This window comes from Pleurodeles waltl, chromosome 12, assembly GCF_031143425.1.
Source record: "Pleurodeles waltl isolate 20211129_DDA chromosome 12, aPleWal1.hap1.20221129, whole genome shotgun sequence".
NCBI classification, from domain to species: Eukaryota; Metazoa; Chordata; class Amphibia; order Caudata; family Salamandridae; genus Pleurodeles; species Pleurodeles waltl.
In genome coordinates, this window is record NC_090451.1 from 534,264,583 (window position 1) to 534,285,563 (window position 20,981).

Consider the following 20,981-nt stretch of genomic DNA (forward strand, 5'->3'; position numbering starts at 1 on the left):
AGCGCTTAGAAACAAAAAGCGCCAATCGGGTCATCTGGTTGCACCTCGACCGGGGCAAAGTCAAACTTTCAGGCCGACCGCGATGGAGCCCTGCTCGGCTACAGGTCGCGGGAGGCCTCGGTTAAAAAGTTACCTTCTGACTTAGTCTTTATTTTGAAGTTTTTCTTCACCGGGACGAACCTGCCAGTTGAATCCGACCTCCTGGAGCCCTTGTCTGGATACGCGATGTGGGTTTCCTCGGTGGAGACTTTTACCTTCGGACTTAGTCGTTTTTTCGAGATGAAAATCCTTCGACCGGGGTAAACCTGGATCTTGATCCGACGTCCATGGAGCCCTTCTCGGATACGATGGCTGGGAGGTCCCGGTCAACTTTTTACGTTCGGACTTAGTCTCTTTTTTGGATGTTTTTCTTTACCGGAACGAACCACGAAGTCAGGCCGGGTCGCGGTTGAGGCAAGCCGGCTAGAATTTCCGCGGCGGGTCGGTCCCTCTCTGGAGCTTTTTTCCCAAAATTCTCAAATCTTTTCCAAACTTCTGGGGCTTCACCCAGATGTTCTTTTAAGGTTCTTTTGGGGTCCACAGCTCCCCCCCAGGGTCCAGAAGTTCTATGATGGTCCTTGGGGGGTGCGGACTTCAACTACTAGAATGCACCTGGCGCAAACTCCTTTTTGGCCACTGGACAGTGGTCAGCTGGTCGGTTTCTTCAGGAGTTGGTGCAGGGGACTCTTGTTTAGCAATTTTTCACCTGTAGCAAACAGGGAGTCCCTCCTTGAACCAGTTGAAGCCAGGCAAAGTCCTTCTTGTGGTGAAGCCCAAGTGTGCAGCTGGTGCAGTCCTTCTGAGTGCAGGGTCCAGGTGCAGGCCAGGGGTCCAGCAGGGCAGTCCTTCTTCTTCTTTAGTTCCTTTCTTGTTGAATTCTGGAGGGGATCTGAGGCGTGGGTGCAGGTCTGCCAGTTTTATCCTTGCTCCTGGGTGAAAAGCAGGGGGGCCCTGGTTCTCCAATCAGGGACAGGGTCGTCCCCCTGTGATGACCACTTCCTGGGAAGTGTGGCAAAAATCCATCCCAGAAGGCAACAGTCTCTAAAAATCCAACATGGATGAATCTGATTTTTGGAGGTTACATCTGGCTGAGCCCACCCACTGGTGTGGCGAAAAATCATAAACACACCCCTCTCCTAATCTAATCAAGGGGGCACCTAGCTGTCTGGGGTTGCAGGATGTGGGGGTGTTGCTGGGTGCTCCAAATGTCCTTCTCTGCCTTTGAAGACCAGTTTGGCCGCCCTCCCCCTTCCTGCCTCACCATCTGCTGAGGGGAGATTCTCTCCCCCAAGCACATTCCTTTGTGTGAAGTCAGGCCACTTCACACCTAATCAAGGCAGCCTGGCAGAAGCTGCTGCAGGCTGGCCAATCAGAGCACAGCAGCAAAAACAATGCAGAGCTGAAATTGGCAACTTTTTAGGTAAAGTCTAAACTTTTTACCTGGACAAGTTATATTAAATCCAACAACTGGAAGTTGTGGGATTTATTACAACAATCAATTTGATACCAAATTCTTGGTATGTAACATTTAAGGAGACTTTAAAATTTAAAATAAAGTCTGCCCATTCTAGCCTATGAAGGCCATTTACTTCAATGAGGGAAAAACGAATTTGGCTGTTTTTACCTCACCAGGGCTTATAAATCTATTTTTATAAAGTCCCTGCTTATAGTTACATGGCACCCAGCCCTAGGGGCACATAGGGCACACCTTAGGGGTGACTTATATGTAAAAATAAGGTAGTTTAAGACTTTGGAAGTACCTTTAATTCCAAAGTCGAATTTGCATATAACTTTAATTTAAAAGCAGCCAGCAAGGCAGGCTTGCTTTTAAAATGACACTGGGCACCTCAGCAATGCACCTAGGTGTGCACCACCTATGTTGTGGTCCCTAAACCTACATGCCCTACCATATACTAGGGACTTATAGGTAGGTTAACTTAGCCAATTATAATTAGCCTAATTTGCATATCCATTTTACACAGAGCACAGGCCCTGGGACTGGTTAGCAGTACCCAGGGCACCATCAGAGTCAGGAAAACACCAGCATAAAGTGGAAAATGGGGGCAAAAAGTTATGGGGCCTCTGCAATCAGCCCTAGTTTCTCACACAGGGTCATCTTCAGGATCTGGTGTTGTTGGACTGCCAAACTCACTGCTCTCTGCAATGGTGGAATCCAACCAACCTTTCAAAAGGGCAGCCCTTTGAAGACCCCTGTGCCTCAGATCACTCTCACTACAGATGCATCACTGATAGGTTGGGAAGCTCACCTCAACAACCTCACAATACAAGGCAAATGGGATCCCATTCAACAAACCTATCATATCAACTACTTGGAGTGACTAGCAGTCTTTCTAGCCCTCAAAGCATTTCTGCCACAACTCTCCCACAAAGTGGTTCTAGTCCGTACAGACAACATGACAACTATGTATTATCTGCAGAAACAGGGTGGGTGGGGTGGGGGGGCACTCATCTCAATTGCCCCTTCTAAAGCAGACCGTTTAGAAGTGGGTAATTCACAATCACATTCACTTTCAAGCAGAATATCTCCCAGGAATGTACAATCAGTTTGCAGACCTCCTAAGCAGGATGCAAACAACAACTCCACAAATGGGAACTTCACCAACCAGTACTTAACCAATACTTTCACCTCTGGGGAACACCAGAAATAGATCTCTTCGCCATTGTAGAAAATTCAAAATGCCTAAACTTCACGTCTAGATACCCACACCCTCAGTCCAAGGGCAATGCTCTATGGATGAATTGGTCAGGGATACTTGCTTACGTTTTTCCACCCCTCCCACTCATTCCATTTCTGGTTCGCAAACTGAGACAAACATCACTCATCAGGATCCTTGTAGCTCCCACTTGGACACGTCAACCTTGGTACACAACACTATTGGATCTGTCTGTGGTTCCCCACCAAAAACCTCCCAACAGACCTTACAGGGGCGGCTGCTCCATGAGGGCGGAGGAGCGTTGCTCCCCACGCACCTACCTTTCCAGCAGCGGCAGCTGCAAAACCTTTTCAAGGAAATGATGATAAACTGTTTATTATTGTTTGCTTGTAAAGGGGCAGGGCCATGGGGACGAAGTGTGTGAGGGGGTCCCCTTCAGAGCGCATGTGTGTTTGGCCGGCTGTCTCGGGCCGGCCAAACACACATGTGCACAGGGCTCTCTCCAGCCTAGCAACACAGTTGCTGGGCTGGAGAGAGCCTGCACAGGCTCTGTCTGCCTGAGAGCGCCCTGGCTGGGCACTCCCAGCCAATATTGATGCTGCTCTGCGCAGCGTCAGGATTGGCCGCAGAGCAGGTTGGGAGCCTGTGCCTGCCTGCAGCCAGCAGAGGAGCGGGGCGCGGAGCAGCATTCAGCCCGCCCCCTTTAACACCCACGACTGAGACCAGATCTCTTGACTCAAAAGTGAGGTCAAATCAGACATTCAGACTCCAAAACACTCGGGCCCTCATTACAACCTTGGCAGTCAGTGTTAAAGCGGCAGTAATACGGAAACCACAAACACAGACAGCCACTTTAACACTCCGACCACCACGGCGGTAGAAACAAACACCGGGGCAGTAACTGCCAACAGACAGGCGGAAGACAATGTACTGCTCACTGTATTACAAGGAATTCAAGAGAAGGCACTAGAGTGGATCATCTCGTTCCTCACCGGAAGAACCCAGAGAGTCCGCCTCCCCCGTTCAGATCCGAGGCCACCGAAGTCATGTGCGGCGTACCACAAGGATCATCACTCAGCCCCACCCTCTTCAACGTCTACATGAGCCCCCTCGCAGCCATCGCACGCCATCACAACCTCAACATCATCTCCTACGCCGACGACACCCAGCTGATCCTTTCCCTCACCAACGACCCAGCCACCGCCAGAACCAACCTGCACGAAGGGATGAAAGACGTAGCCGAGTGGATGATGAACAGCCGCCTGAAACTGAACTCAGACAAGACGGAAGTCCTCATCCTTGGATCATCACCCTCTGCCTGGGACGACTCCTGGTGGCCCCCTGCCCTGGGCAGCCCACCCAAACCAACGGACCACGCACGCAACCTGGGCTTCATCCTGGACTCCTCCCTCTCGATGACCAGACAAGTCAACGCCGTCTCATCATCATGCTTCAACATCCTACGCATGCTCCGAAAGATCTTCCGATGGATCCCCACCGAAACCAGGAAGACGGTCACCCAGGCACTCGTCACCAGCCAACTGGACTACGGTAACACCCTCTACACCGCAACCGCGGTCAAACTACAGAAAAGACTCCAATGCATCCAGAACGCCTCCGCACGCCTCATCCTTGACATCCCCCGACACAGCCACATCTCCGGACACCTGAGAGACTTGCACTGGCTCCCCGTCAGCAAGAGAATCACGTTTCGCCTCCTCACCCACGCACACAAGGCCCTCCACGACCTGGGCCCCAGGTACCTCAACAACCGCCTGACCTTCTACACTCCCACCCACCAGCTACGATCGACCAGCCACGCCCTCGCCGCCGTGCCACGCATTAGAAAAGCCACCATGGGAGGAAGCTCCTTCTCCTACCTGGCAGCCAAGACTTGGAACTCCCTCCCCATCCACCTCCGTCTGACCCAAGACCACCTCTCCTTCAGGAAGCAACTCAAGGCCTGGCTGTTTGAGCAGTAGCGGTCCCTCCTCCCCCCAGCGCCTTGAGACCCTCCGGGTGAGTAGCGCGCTATACAAATTTTTTTGATTGATTGATTGACAAGGCACCAATCCACCAGCTTTTCCGGGGCGGTACCAACACCATCAAAAGCACGGCGGAAACAGAACACAGAAGGGAAACCACTCACCTCTCAACACCCTACGAGGAACTAGGGCGCCATGGAGCCCGAGTTACAGGTGCTACCAATGTTGGTTTACCTCCTCTTCTACCAGGAGCAGCAAAGATGGCGGCAACGACCACGGTGAGTACTGCACCTAGCACACAGGGGAGGGGGAGAGGAAAAAGAGTGACACACACACGCAACACCCCCACCCTCACCCACAACACCATACACACAAATGCATGCAAAACATTACATATACACCCCGTAACCCTCTGGAAGAACGCAAGGACAAAAGGAAATTATTGCAATGAGTGTAATCATCGAAAATTCAGATATGGAAACAGGTCTGTAACAGATCATTATATACAATTATGTACAGCAACTAAACTACACAAGTCTGGATAGTGTTCCAATCATTGTCCGTGGACCAGTGGTCCCAAAATGCATGGGTGAAGCCCACACATGATACCTGCCTCTAGACGGAGAGAACACTGCTGGGGCATCAGGTTGAAAATAAACAGGCACCTCAGGGCGAAGGGGGGGGGCACCTCAGCCGGATGAAGGGACGACACCACTGCTCCACGAGGGGCTCCATGCCCAGAGAATGGTCCTGGGAAGTGCAAAGCCACAGTCTCACGTGTCTCAAGTGGGTGTGTTGCCCACTGATTGGTCCTGGGGAGTGCAAAGCCACAGTCTCTCAAGTCTCTACAGTGGGTGGTTTGCCCACTGATTGGTCCTGGGGAGTGCAAAGCCACAGTCTCTCAAGTGGGTGGTTTGCCCACTGATTGGTCCTCGGGAGTGCAAAGCCACAGTCTCTCTAGTGGATGCTTTTCTCCACTGGTTCTGGAGGGAGCTTTGTGCCCAGTGTGCTTCATCCTGCCAAGGATAGGGTGAGTGGATGTATCTCTCCACTGATTCTGGAGGAGGCATGGTGCCCAGAGTGCTTCATCCTGCCAAGGACTGGGGCAGTGGATGCTGTTCTCCACTGTTTCTGGTGGGGGCTTTGTGCCCAGAGTGCTTCATCCTGCCAAGGACTGGGGTAGTGGATGCTGTTCTCCACTGGTTCTGGAGGGGGCTTGGTGCCCAGAGTGCTGCAACTGGGGTGTGGCATTTCCCATTCCCTCACCTGGGTGTGTGTGCCATGAGATTTCCTGGGAGCAGGTAGCATGATACTCCATGGAGTCAGAGACACACTCCACCCTGCTGCGACTTTGCCTGCCAACTGCTGGTACTAACAGTGCTGGTTGTGGTGCCTCATGTAGTCTGTGCAGGGTCCAGGACGTCTCCTGCAGCCTCGGACGGCTGCCCACTGGGAATGTTGTCCATGTCGGCTGTGGTGGCACTGTCTGTGCATGTCGCGGGGCAGCAGGTGGTGGTGGTTGCGGCGATATCTGTGGTGGAGATGCTGCCGGTGAGCATGTGTCAGCACCTGTGTAGGGAGACAGCAGGACGTCTCCTGCAGCCTCGGATGGCTGCCCACTGGGGATGATGCTGGGGGCTGTTGCTGAGGCAGCAGACGTGCAGGTGGCAATTGTTGCGGCGGTGGCCACCGCCGTACAGGTTGCTGTTCTGTTTGGCAGAAAGGGGTGACACCAGTCCCTCAGCCGGAGGCTCCGTTCCCTGAGCTGACTTCCCTTTAGCATTGTGTCCCTTCCTCACCTTGGAACTCAATGCAGGGACCTTGGCACTGTCCCCTTTTGTCTTGGAGGAGGCGTTGCTGGGTGGTTGGTGCGGCTTTTCCCTACAGCATGTGGGTCCCTTCTTCACCTTGGCAGGTGGCGGAATAGGGTGATCCTTGGCCTCGCTAGGAGTTTGTGTAGTTTGGGAGGAGGGCTCACAGACACACTGGGAAAGGACACTGGACGTGTGAATGGTAGTGGGGTGGTGATTGCACGTAAGCGGTTTGTAGTGATGGGCGTGCTGGTGATGGAGGAAGTGGATGAGGATGTAGTGCATGCAGGTGTGAGTGGAGACCAGACTGGGAGGGAGGAGGAGGACGTGGAGGAGGGGGACACAGTGGAGGCAGTGGATGTTGGCGTGTCTGCATGGGGATGGTGCTTGTGTGAGTGCCTGTGGGATGTGTGGTGCTTATGTTTGCCATGTCCACTCTTGTGTGTTGAGTGTGCATGCTGGTCTGATGGTGTGCCTTGGATAGCCTGAGGTAGAGAGGATTGGGTCTGGGTAGTGGAAGTTGGAGAGGGGAGGCTGGACACAGGGACACTGGCTGCCATCAGTGCTGAGGCCAGAGCCTGAAATGCTCTCTGTTGGGCTGCCACGCCAGAATGAATGCCCTCCAGGTATGCATTTGTTTGCTGCAAATGCCTCTCAACACCCTGGATGGCATTCAAAATGGTTGATTGCCCAACAGTGAGGGATCTCAGGAGGTCAATAGCCTTCTCACTTAGGGCAGCAGGACTTACTGGGGCAGGGCCTGTGGTGCCTGGGGCGAAGGAGATGCCCACCCTCCTGGGCGAGCGGGCACCTGAAACGCGCTGAGGGGCTGCTGGGAGGGCGGTGCTGGTGGGGAGGTGGCGGCTGTACCTGTTGATGCGGTGGGCACAGAGGTGCCCGCCCCCGCAAGGGAGGTCCCATCAGAGGAGTCGCCGCTGTTGCTGGTGTCTCCTCCTGTCCCCGTCGTGGAGCTCCCCTCGCCCTCCGTCCCACTGGTGCCTTCAGACTCTGTAAATTCACCCTCCAGGGCCATGTGGGTTGCAGCTCCCTCCTGCTCCGGTGCCAATGCTTCTCCCCCAGATGATGCTAATGCACACAAGAACAGGGTGACAAATAAAAAAGGTGGAGGAAAGACAAAAGAGACACATGGTCAATGCCTGCAACACCACTACCGTTGGCAGACACAACACACAGGAAGCAGCCCTATGCACTAGCCCATGCACTAACAGTTCAGGGGAAAATCACATGCTCATGGGGGACTCTGCCTAGACCCATTTGATGCACAGCTGGAACCCACAGGAGCCTCACTAGGTGTAGAGGGCGACTACCACTTTTGGGTTTGGAGTGCCACTGAGCCTGCCAAACAATGGATCTACCTTTGCGCATCTGCCCTGGCCTAGGGGAACCAACGGACCACTTCCCCCACCCAGAAACTTCATAAAGTGCGCAGAGTCAGCTGAATGAGACTGTACTCACCCTCTTGTGGCTGCTGTGATGCCCTCAAGCGCCCATCCAACTCAGGAAATGCCACCGCCAGGATCTGGTATATCAGGGGGGGTCATGGTGCGACAGGCACCACTTCGACGTTGGGAGGCCATCCCCAGCTGGGCCTCCGCCGTCTTCTTGGTCCAGCGGCGCAGGTCCTCCCATCTTTTCCGGCAGTGGGTGCTCTGTCTATGGTAGACCCCCAGGGTCCGCACTTCCTTGGCGATGGCACGCCAAATACCCTTCTTCTGGTGGGCGCTGACCGAGAGGAAAAGTGAAGTAAGAATTGATCTTACTCCCCCGTCTGGTTCATCTTACTCATTGGACACAAACCTCCCACCCTGGCCCAGAAAAATATATACTCACCATCCTCACATGCTGGCCTCTGCCCCCGTATCTTCCATCCATGCCACTCCATGCATTCATGTGCCATGCATCATGCTCACAGTGTATTCACCTGTTTGTCTGGATGACCGTAGAGTGGACTGGGTGAGGACCCCATCCACCAGCTTGTCCAACTCCTCCACGGTGAAGGCAGGGGCCCTTTCCCCATACACTGTAGCCATTGTCACTTCCAAACTGAGGGAACAGCAGCACTTGCAGTGTAGGTGCTCTCCTGTTGAAGGTCGGGTATAAAGTGAGTGAACAGATAGAAAATGTCGCTCACGTCCGCAGCGGTGCGTACCATCACCGCCGGCGTACATAGTCGTTGGCTCCTGGAACCCATAGGGCCCAATGAGTACCAATGCTGATTTGCGCCACGGTCTTCACCCGCCTACCGCGACGCTGCACAATGCCAGCGCAGTTACCTCATTTCCCCTTATCCTTCCTTACAGGTCAGGCAGCCGCCATTTCAGGGGGGCACATGGCAGGGCAACTAACTGCGTCACAGCACTTTTGGGCAGGAATACAGACAGACAGCGCCACACACCGATTACATCACAATTGGTCTAAACACCCTTGTGAAACCTATGTGGTGTATGACTCTCTGCTCACCCTTCTCCTCCATAGGGCACTTCCGCTGGGGCAGGTGATGAGATGGCATCATCCTCCGGTATACAGAACCCAGGTGGACCTGTCGACAATGGAAGACAGACACATCATTATCCCCTACAGACTTGATCGTGCCACAATCCATGAACTGTGTGCCCAGTTGGAGCCAGACCTGATGTCAGCTATCCGCCATCCCACAGGAATCCCCCCCTCTAGTGCAGGTCCTGTCAGTACTCCATTTCCTGGCCAGTGGTTCCTTTCAAACAACAGTGGCCATGACATCAGGGATGTCACAGCCAATGTTCTCTAACGTGTTGTCCAGAGTGTTGTCTGCGCTTCTGAAACACATGCGCAGCTACATTGTTTTCCCGCAGGTGGAGGATTTGCCCACAGTGAAAGGTGACTTCTATGCCCTGGGACATATCTGCCAACATCATTGGTGCCATTGAAGGAATGAACAGGTGTACAGAAACCGGAAAAGCTACCATTCTATGAATGTGCAGATGGTGTGTTTGGCAGACCAGTACATCTCCCATATGAATGCAAAGTATCCTGGCTCTGTGCATGATGCTTACACTTTGAGGAATAGCAGCATCCCTTATGTGATGGAGCAACTCCAGAAGCACCGTGAGTGGCTAATAGGTGAGCCCAAGGTCCCAACACAGTAGACATAGGTGTCTGGGTATGGGAAAGTCCCTAAGGGTTGGAGGATGTCTAACAGTTGTCCCTCGATATTTGCAGGTGACTCTGGTTACCCCAACCTTCTTGGCTACTGACCCCAGTGAGTAATCCCAGGACAAGGGCAGAGGAACGCTACAATGAGGCACATGGGCGAACTAGGAGGATTATAGAGCGCACCTTTGGCCTCCTGAAGACCAGATACCAGTGTCTCCATCTGACAGGTGGCTCCCTATACTACTCACCGAAGAAGGTGTGCCAGATAATCGTGGCATGCTGTATGTTGCACAACCTGGCTTTGTGACCCCAGGTGCCTTTTCTGCAGGAGGATGGGCCTGATGTTGGTCTTGTGGCAGCTGTGGAGCCTGTGGGCAGTGAAGAAGAGGAGGCAGCAGAAGAAGATATAGACAACCGAAACAACATCATCATGCAATACTTCCACTGAGACACAGGTAAGAGACTGGCACTGCTCCTCTCATATCATACTACTGTTGGACTTTGCCTGAATCTGCCTTTTCACCTCTGTGTATGGACCCTGACATGTCACTTTGGCTTTCCATTTCACAGATCTGGTCATACTTTCTGCCTTCTGCTATGTTTACTGATGCCCAACAACTGTCGAACATTGGTATGTGAACATGAACATTGACATTGCTATATTTCTGAGAGGTTGCAATTACACATTTGTGAAAGTGCAGACTGACTCCAGATTGATTTGTGATTCAAGGGTGTTTATTTCTGTGCTAATACGTGGAGGGGGCTGTGCAATGGGCTGGGGTGATGGTGGAGGAATGTCCATGGTGGAGTCCAGTTTCTTGGTATCACTTGTGCATTGTCCAAGGGGGCATAGGATGTGGAGTAATGGCAGTTCAAATTTGTCAGGGTGACAAAGTGGGACAAAAGGGTGACCATCAGGAGAGTGTTATTTCCTGGCGGGGGTCTTGGCAATGATCTCTGTCTTGTTCCTGGATCTCAGGGACCGTTTGCGGGCTGGTTCTCCTTCTGCAGGGGGTGGGGTGCTGGTGGCCTTTTGTCGATGTGGCAGGACCTCCTGTCCACTAGCACCGGTGGAGGTGGAGGGCTGTTCATCGTTCAGGCTAGTGTCAGGGGACCGTTTGTGTGCCACTGTGTCCCTCATGGTGTTGGCCATGTCTGCCAGCACCCCTGCAATGGTGACCAGGGTGGTGTTGATGGACTTCAAGTCCTCTCTCAGCCCCCAGGTACTGTTCCTCCTGCAGCCCCTGGGTCTCCTGAAACTTGGCCAGTACTGTGCCCATGGTCTCCTGGGAATGATGGTATGCTCCCATAATGTTGGACAGTGCCTCGTGGAGAGTGGGTTCCCTGGGCCTGTCCTCCCCCTGTCGCACAGCAGTCCTCCCAGTTTCCTGTTATCCTGTGCCTCTGTCCCCTGAACCGTGTGCCCACTGCCACTGACCCCAGGTCCCTGATTGTCTTGGGTTGGTGGGTTTGCCTGGGGTCCCTGTAGTGGTGGACACACTGCTGATTGACTTGTCCTGGGGACAGAGGGGTGGGCCCTCTGGGTGTGTGCTTTGCTGGTGTTTCCTGAGGAGGGAGGTTCAGTGGTGGTTTGTGACTGTGGCAGGGGAACCGACTGTCCAGAGGTCCCTGATGGGCCGGGCTGGTCATCTTGATCCAGGCGTGCAGAGCTGCTGTCATCACTGTGGGCCTCTTCTGTGGGGGGACTGGATATGTCTGGCACCTCCTGTCCGGTGACATTGGGCATGGGTCCTAGTGGGGTGTAAATGCATAGTTATTGTATCTGTGTGTGCTATCCTGTGCAATGGGTGAGTTACCCTCTACTCCTGTGCTTGCATTAATGTGTTTGCCCTTGTGTGATTAGTGATTTTGGGGTCTGGGTGGGTATCTGTTCTGGACATGCTTTGGTGATGGGGGTCCATGCATAGGTGTTGCATGCAGGGCCTGGTATTGGGATGGGTGGGTTGGTTGTGATGTTGGGGCATATGTGAGGTGTTGGAGTGATGGGGGTGAGGGTGGGGGTATGTGTTGGCATGCAGGTGGGGTGGGGGATGTAGTAGTAAAGATATGACTTACCAGAGTCCATTCGTCCTGCTACTCCTGCGATGCCCTCAGGATGCATGATTGCCAAGACTTGCTCCTCCCATGTTGTTAGTTGTGGGGGAGGAGGTGGGGGTCCACCGCCAGTCCTCTGTACAGCTACCTGGTGTCTGGATACCACGGAATGCACCTTCCCCCGTAGGTTGTTCCACCTCTTCCTGATGTCATCCCGTGTTCTGGGGGTGCTGTCCCACTGCGTTGACCCTGTCGACGATTCTCCGCCATAGCTCCATCTTCCTAGCAATGGAGGTCTGCTGCACCTGTGATCCGAAAAGCTGTAGCTCTACCCAGATGATTTCCTCCACCATGACCCTGAGCTGCTCCTCGGAGAACCTGGGGTGTCTGTGAGGTGCCATAATGTGGTGTGGGTGATGTGTGAGGTGCTGTTTGTTGTGCTGTGTGATGTGTTGTGTTGGTATGTGTTCTTTGAGGTGCGTGGATGTTGTATGAGTGATGGTGTTGTGTGCCTGTGGATGCTGGGGTTGTGTTTGCTAATTTCTCTCTCCCTGCTTTTCAAAAAAAATGTTGTAAGGGGTTGTGGGTAATGTGTGTGTGTGTTTTATAGTGTTGTGAGGGTGTGGTGTGTGTATGTGTATCAGGTGTGTGTATTTTGAATTGTCCAATGTGGTTGTGTTTTGTAAATGTGTGTGTATTTTGAGCGCAGCGGCGTGTACTGCCAATGGATTACCGCGGTTGAAAGACCACCGCGTTGATTCGTGGGTCGTGATAGTGTGGGCATATTCCTGTTGGCGTGACGGTGTAGGTTTTGCCATCGCCAGTTTATCACTGACCTTTGGTGTGGCGGACTTGTGTGGGTGTCTGTATTGTGGCGGATTACGAGATGTGGGTCGTAATACCTGTAGCGGATTTCCGCCGCGGCCACGGTATGTTGGCAGCCTTCAGCACGGCGGTAAGCGGGATTTACCGCCAGGGTTGTAATGAGAGCCTCAATCTTGCAATATGGCTCCTGTTTGGATATTTACAACTTCCATTAGAATGTATGGACATTCTTAAAGAGGCATGTAAACCTGCAGCCAGACAGTGTTATGCTGCAAAATGGAAACATTTTGTATGCTAGTGTCAACCTAAACACATTGATCCACTCAAAGCATCAGTGCAAGACATTTTTTTATCGGCTACATTTACAAAAGGCAAATTTAGCATACTCATCTATTAGACTTCATTTAGTACCCATAGCTGCTTACCTCCAAAACAGACAACATAGGCCCTCATTCTGACCTTGGCGGGCGGCGGAGGCCGCACGCCAAAGTCCCGCCGTCAGATTACCGTTCCGCGGTCGAAAGACCGCGGCGGTAATTCTGACTTTCCCGCTGGGCTGGCGGGCGGTCGCCTTCAGACCGCCCGCCAGCCCAGCGGGAAAGAGGCTTCCACGATGAAGCCGGCTCGGAATCGAGCCGGCGGAGTGGAAGCTGTGCGACGGGTGCAGTTGCACCCGTCGCGTATTTCACTGTCTGCGCAGCAGACAGTGAAATACATGTAGGGGCCCTCTTACGGGGGCCCCTGCAATGCCCATGCCAGTGGCATGGGCACTGCAGGGGCCCCCAGGGGCCCCGCGACCCCCCCTACCGCCATCCGGATCTCGGCGGTCCGACCGCCGGGATCTGGATGGCGGTAGGGGGGGTCGGAATCCCCGCGGCGGTGCAGCAAGCTGCGCTGCCGCGGAGGATTCAATGGGGCCGCGGTACACTGGCGGGACCCCGCCAGTGGTGCCGGTCCGACCGCGGCTTTACCGCCGCGGTCGGAATCCCCATTGGAGCACCGCCGGCCTGTCGGCGGTGCTCCCGCGGTCCTCCGCCCTGGCGGTCAAAGACCGCCAGGGTCAGAATGACCCCCATAGTTCTTTGTTCAGAATTCCTGTATTTAAAGCGTTTATGGAAGGACTTAAAAGGGTTATTCCTCCCACAGTTTCTCCAGCTCCAGTATAGCACCTTAATATTGTCCTTACCAGACTTATGGGTCCACCATTTGAACCAAAGTATTCCTGTTTTTTGCAATTACTTTCATGAGAAGTTGACTTTTTAGTGGCTATTACTTCTCTACGATGTGTAAGTGAATTACAAGCTTTCACTTTAAAAGAACCCTTTTGCTAAGTATATAGAGATAGAGTAGTCCTGAGGATAAACCATAAATTTCTCCCAAAAGTAGTTTCACCATTTCACATTAATCAAACAGTTGAGTTACCTGTTTTTTTGCCACAGCCAGACTCAGTCGCTGAAAGAGCTTTGCCCAAACTATATGTTAAACAAGCTCTTCTGTATTACATTGACAGGACTAAAAGTTTTAGAAAACCTAAACAGCTTTTTGTAGCATTTTCAAAGCCTCACAAAGGCAATCCAATTTTTTTTTTTTAAATGGAATAGTGAGATGGATAGTCAAATGTGTTCAAACTTAATCCAGCAAACCTACCACATAAACCACTTGGAAGTACTAGCAGTGTTCTTAGCCATTAAAGCATTCCAACAACAGATCATACACAAAATAGTCTTAAGAAGGACAGACAACATAGTATTATCTGAAAAAACAGGGGGGGGGGGGACACACTCATCCCAATTGTCCCTTCTCTAGCACAAACAATATGGAAATGGGCAATTCACAATCACATTCACCTGCTAGCGGAATGCATCCCAGGGATACACAACCAGCTAAAGGACCTTCTAAGCAGAACGCAGCAACAAATACAAGAATGGGAGAGTCACCCACAAGTAATTCAATACTACTTTCAAATGTGGGGAACACCAAACATAGACCTTTTCGCAACAAGCGAAAACACAAAATGCCAAAACTTTGCATCCAGATACCCACACCCTCAATCCATGGGCAATGCTCTATGGATCAACTGGCCAGGGATATTTGCTTACGCTTTTCCACCTCTTGTTAATTCTATTTCTGGTCAGCAAAATGTGTCACACTTCCTTCACAATGATACTCGTAGCTCCCACGTGGGCATGTCAATACTGGTACACAACACTGTTGGATCTGTCAGTAGTACCACATCACAAGCTTCCAAACAGACCAGACCTGTTAACTCAGAACAGGGGTCAAATCGGGCAACCTGGTCCCAGTGTGCTGAACCTGGCGATTTGGCTCCTGAGGTCATAGAATTTGGATACTTACAGCTTCCATCAGAATGTATATACATTCTAAAACAAGCACGTAAACCTACAACCAAGCAGTGCTACGCAAATAAATGGAAACATTTTGTATATTACTGCCAACCTAAAAGTATTGATCCACTTAAAGCATCAGCACAGGATATTGTGTGTTGTTTGCTGTATTTACAAAAAGCAAATCTTGCCTATTTGTCTATTAAAATTCATTTAACAGGAATATCAGCCTACCTACAAAACAGACAACATACCTCTCTGGTTAGGGTTCCTGTTATAAAAGCATTTATGGAAGGGCTTAAACGAATTATCCCACCTACAATACCACCAGCTCCTGCATGGAATCTTAATATTGTGCTCACAAGACTTATGGACCCATGCATTCTTGCGCTATTCAATTTCTCACATGGAAAGTTGCTTTCTTTGTAGCAATCACTTCCTTAAGAAGAGTACGTGAAATTCAAGCATTTACTTTAGAAGAACCTTTCTTCCAAGTACATAAAAACAAAGTAGTACTTAGAACACATCCAACATTTTTACCTAAAGGGGTTTCACCCTTTCATATTAATCAGTCAGTCAAATTGCCAGTCTTCTTTTCACAGGCAGATTCTATTGCTGAAAGAGCTCTCAACACTCTCAAAAGAGCTCTAATGTATTATGTAGACAGAACGAAATACTTTAGAAAAACTAAACAACTTGTTATTGCTTTCCAACAACCTCATAAAGGTAATCCTATTTCGAAATAAGGATTAGCTAGGTGGATTGTAAAATGTATTCAAACCTGCTATCTCAAGGCAAAAAGGCATTTATTAGTACCACCAAAACTACATTCCACTAGAAAAAAGGGTGCCTCAATGGCATTCTTAGGGAATATACCAATGGCAGAGATATGCAAAGCAGCCACATGGTCCACACCACACACATTCACTAAACACTACTGTGTGGATGTGTTAACTCAACAACAAGCGAGTGTTGGTCAAACAGTGCTAAAAACACGTTTTCAAACTACTTCGACTCCTACGGGCTAACCACCGCTTACTTGGGAGGAAAACTGCTTTTCAGTCTATGTACAGTATGTGTATCTGCAGCTACACATGCCATCTGTTTATGGAATGTAGTACTGCAGATTTACATGCATCCTCCCTGGGAGCCTGTAGTTGTTGTAGTACTTAATCATGTAAATATGTAAATAGATTGCATGAACATCTTCTTTACTTTCTATATATTTTTGTACATACACAATTCTTCACTCCTTACTTCACCCTCCTGTGGGAAAACAATCTAACAAAGGAGACGATGCCCATGCACACTATCACAGAGAGGAGGAGTCACTCGATCCCGTGACTCGAAAAAAGACTTCTTCGAAGAAAATCAACTTGTAACACTCAGAGCTCAACACTAGATGGCGATATATGCACAGCATATGAATCTGCAGCACTACATGCCACAAAGAGATGTACACTGGGTAAGTGGCATTTTCCATATATATATATATATATATATATATATATATATATATATATATATATATATATATATATGTGTGTGTGTGTGTGTGTTCAATGGCATGTGTAGCTGCATCTACACATGCTATGCATATCCATTCCGACATCTAGTGTTGGGCTCGGAGTGTTACAAGTTGTTTTTCTTCAAAGAAGTCTTTTCGGAGTCACAGGATCAAGTGACTCCTCCTCTCGGTTCCATTGCGCATGGGCATCGACTCCATTGTTAGGTTGTTTTTTTTCCGAAGTCGGGTTCGGACATGTTTCCTCTCGCTCTGAGATTTCGATTCGGAAAACCTTAAACCTTCCTTTTCATCTGTATTGTTTTGATCGCGTTCTCCATTTAGCATCAAACAGGTAGTACCATCGGAAACTTACTTTTGATCGCCTTTCGGGGCGCGTGTGTCAAACTCGGGCCTATTCGTGCCTACCGCGTGGAAAGCCTGAGGGATCGGACTCCATTTCGATTCTGCCCTCGGTGCCATGAGAAGTATCCATATACAGACCAGCACTTGATTTGTAACTTGTGCCTTTCTCCAGACCATCGGGAGGAAAACTGTGAGGCCAGTCGATTGTTTCGCTCATAAAAAAACTCTCAGAGATCACAGATCCCGAGGACCTGAAATGGCATCGATAAGCAGTGAACATCTCGATGTCACAGGAGAAGAGCAGGCGCAGACAGCAGTCTTCATCCGAGACACAGACTCCGAACAGGAATCCGAAGACAACAGACCCATCACAGCCGGCCAGCATGTGAGTATGTCTGTCCCTAAGCCCCTGCACAAAAAACATTCAAAGACCTTGGGTACACCACTGCCGGAAGGCCGTGGTTTGGCCTGAAAAAAGACTGTTGGTGACCGTCCTTCGGGGTCGGCTCTGGAAAAGGCCACTCCTTCTTCGACTTCGGAGTTGAGTAAAACTATCAAAGGCTCCATTTCACACTCCAGCAGAAAACCCCAAATTTCGGAGTCGAAAATTCAAAAGTCGACTTCCGTGCCGAGACCTTCTACAACATTTTCGGTAACGAAAAAACAACAAACTTCGGAACGGAAGAAAACCTCATATACAGAGGAACAAGAACTTTCCAAAAAATTAGGAGAAAGCCATAAAACCTCTGAGGAAGAGTCGGACATTGAGCCCATTCTACAAATTATGGATGAGAGACCATCCAAGATACACATCCATAAAGACACAGGAAGGATTGTTACTGCACCTCCTTTAAAAAATAAAAAAGGAAGCTGGCTTTCCAAGAGGAACTGGACACTGTACAGCCACCAGCAAAGGTGCAAAAGGAGAAGCCAATACCGCCTCATACTTCTCATTCTCCACAATTATCTGTCTCACGCCACACCAGCCCTCCACTATTGCCTTCTCCAACACTCATTTTATTCACAAGAAAACATAGCAGACCCATGAGATCTTTATGACCCTGATCCCATCCCAGATAATGACCCAGATACTTACCCATCCAAACCATCTCCTGAAGATACCACAGCATACAACCAGGTCATAGCCAAGGCTGCTGCTTATCATGGGGTAACAATGCATTCCGAGACATTGAAAGAAGATTTTTTATTTAATACATTATCTTCAACACATTCCAAGTACCAGTGCCTCCCAATGTTACCAGGCATGGTAAAACACGCAGATCGAATTTTTAGTGAGCCTGTAAAATCTAGAATTATCACACCTAGAATAGAGAAAAAATATATGCCTACACCCTCTGACCCAGATTACATTATTCATCAGGTGCCTCCAGATTCAGTGGTGGTTAGTGCAGCACGAAAGAGGGCAAATAGCCAGTCTTCAGGAGATGCACCTCCTCCTGATAAAGAGAGCAGAAAATTTGACGCTGCGGGGAATAGAGTTGCTTCTCAGGCAGCAAATCAATGGAGAATTGCTAATTCTCAAGCACTGCTAGCCCGCTATGATAGAGCCCATTGGGATAAGATGCAGGATATTATACAGCATCTCCCAAAAGAACACCAAAAACGGGCACAACAAGTGGTAGAGGAAGGGCAAGCCATTAGTAACAATCAAATAAGATCTGCCCTTGATGCTGCTGATACGGCTGCAAGGAGTGTAAACACGGCCATCACAATCAGAAGACATGCATGGTTACGCTCCTCTGGTTTTAAACCAGAAATTCAACAGGCTGTACTTAACATGCCTTTTGATAAAAACGCACCTCTTTGGCCCAGAAGCGGACACTACAATTGAAAAACTGAGAAAGGACTCCGATACTGTGAAAGCAATGGGCGCTTTGTACACCACACCATATTGAGGTTCATTCCGCAGGCCTCAGTTTCAAAGAGGTTTTAAAGCACAATCCTCAGAGGCTTCTACCTCACAAACAAAGCAACCATATCAAACCCAGTACCAACGAGGTGGGTTTAGAGGAACATATAGAGGTCAATACTTCCAAACCTCTAAACAAACAACAACACAACCAAAGCAGTGACTTCCTTCCATCCCTTCCACTCCACACATCTCCTGTGGGGGGAAGACTACAGCGATTCCACTCTCATTGGCAAAATATCACCAAAGACAACTGGGTATTATCAATTATCCACAATGGCTATTGCCTAGAATTGATAAACACCCCTCCAAACATTCCACCAAGATATCACAAGTTGTCCCCAGAACATACACTTCTGTTACAACAAGAGGTTCAATCTCTACTACTCAAACAAGCAATAGAATTAGTTCCCAAAGCCCCAGCAAAGAACAGGAGTATACTCACTATACTTCCTATTGCCCCAAAAAGATGGCACCCTCAGGCCAATATTAGACCTCAGGCCCCTCAATCTTTACATCTTGTCAGAACATTTTCACATGGTAACTCTGCAAGATGTTATGCCACTGCTGCAAAAACAAGATTTTATGACCGCTCTAGAACTCAAAGATGCATATTTCCACATATCCATCGACCCAGCTCACAGAAAATACATCCGGTTTGTCATAACAGGAAAACACTACCAGTTCAAAATGCTGCCATTTGGCATAACAGCTCCAAGGGTGTTCACAAAGTGTCTAGCAGTAGTAGCAGCATACTTAAGAAGACAACACATCCATGTCTTTCCATATCTAGACGATTGGCTACTAAAATCAAACAATCGTACACAATGCCAAAAACATACACGTTATGTGATAGAAACTCTTCACAAACTAGGATTTTCTATAAATTACCAAAAGTCACACCTTCAACCAGCACAAGTACAACCATATCTAGGTGCTATCCTAAATACTCAATTAGCCCTAGAGTATCCAAATATACAAAGGAAACAAGCTTTCCAAAATCTAATACCACTCATACAGCCAAATCAACAATACACTGTACGATTTATCATGAAGATTTTAGGAATGATGGCATCTTGCATAGCAATAGTCCCACATGCAAGATTAAACATGAGGCCCTTACAAGAGTGCCTTCCACCACTATGATCACAGGCACACGGTTAACTTCAAGAAAACATAGGTCCCTTCAATGGTGGATTCGCAGCAATTTAATGAAGGGGCGGTTGTTTCAAGACCCTGTGCCTCAGACCATAATTACAACAGATGCATCAATGATTGGTTGGGGAGCTCACCTAAACAATCACACCATTCAAGGGCAATGGGATGTCAAAAAGAAACAGGTACACATAAACCACTTAGAATTATTAGCTGTGTTCCTTGCCCTAAAAGCATTTCAGCCTCTTCTCAAACAGAAGAATGTTCTCATAAAAACAGACAACATGACAACCATGTATTATCTCAACAAACAGGTAATGACATAATTCATCTCAGCTGTCCCTTCTAGCCCAAACAATTTGGAAGTGGGCAATTCACAATCAAATTAATCTACTAGCACAATACATTCCAGGAATAGATAATCAATTGGCAGATCTCCTCAGCAGAAATCACCAACAGACACACGAATGGGAGATTCACCCCCAAGTACTTCAAAAGTACTTTCAAAAGTGGGGAACACCACACACAGATCTATTCGCAACAAGCGAAAACATAAAATGCCAAAACTTCGCATCCAGACACCCACATCCTCTATCCCAGGGCAATGCTCTATGGATCAATTGGTCAGGAATATTTGCTCACGCTTTTTCCCCTCTCCCACTCCTTCCATTTCTGGTCAACAAACGGCGTCAAACGTCACTCAACATGATACTCATAGCACCAACATGGGCACGCCAGCCTTGGTACACAACACTATTAGATCTATCTGTAGTACCTCACTCCAAACTCCCAAACAGACCAGATTTGTAAACACAAAACAAAGGTCAAATCAGGCATCAAAACCCCAATGCTCTCAATCTAGCGATTTGGCTCCTGACGTCATAGAATTTGGTTACTTAAATCTTCCATCTGAATGTATGGAAGTAATTAAACAGCACAAAAACCCACTACTACACAGTGCTACGCAAACAAGTGGAAAAGATTTGTCTAATATTGTCAATCTAAGACCATAGACTCACTTACAGTATCTATACGAGATATTGTATGTTATTTACTTCATTTACAGAATTCAAATTTGGCTTTTTCCTCCATAAAATTACACTTTACTGCAATATCTGCATACTTACAAACTATTCAA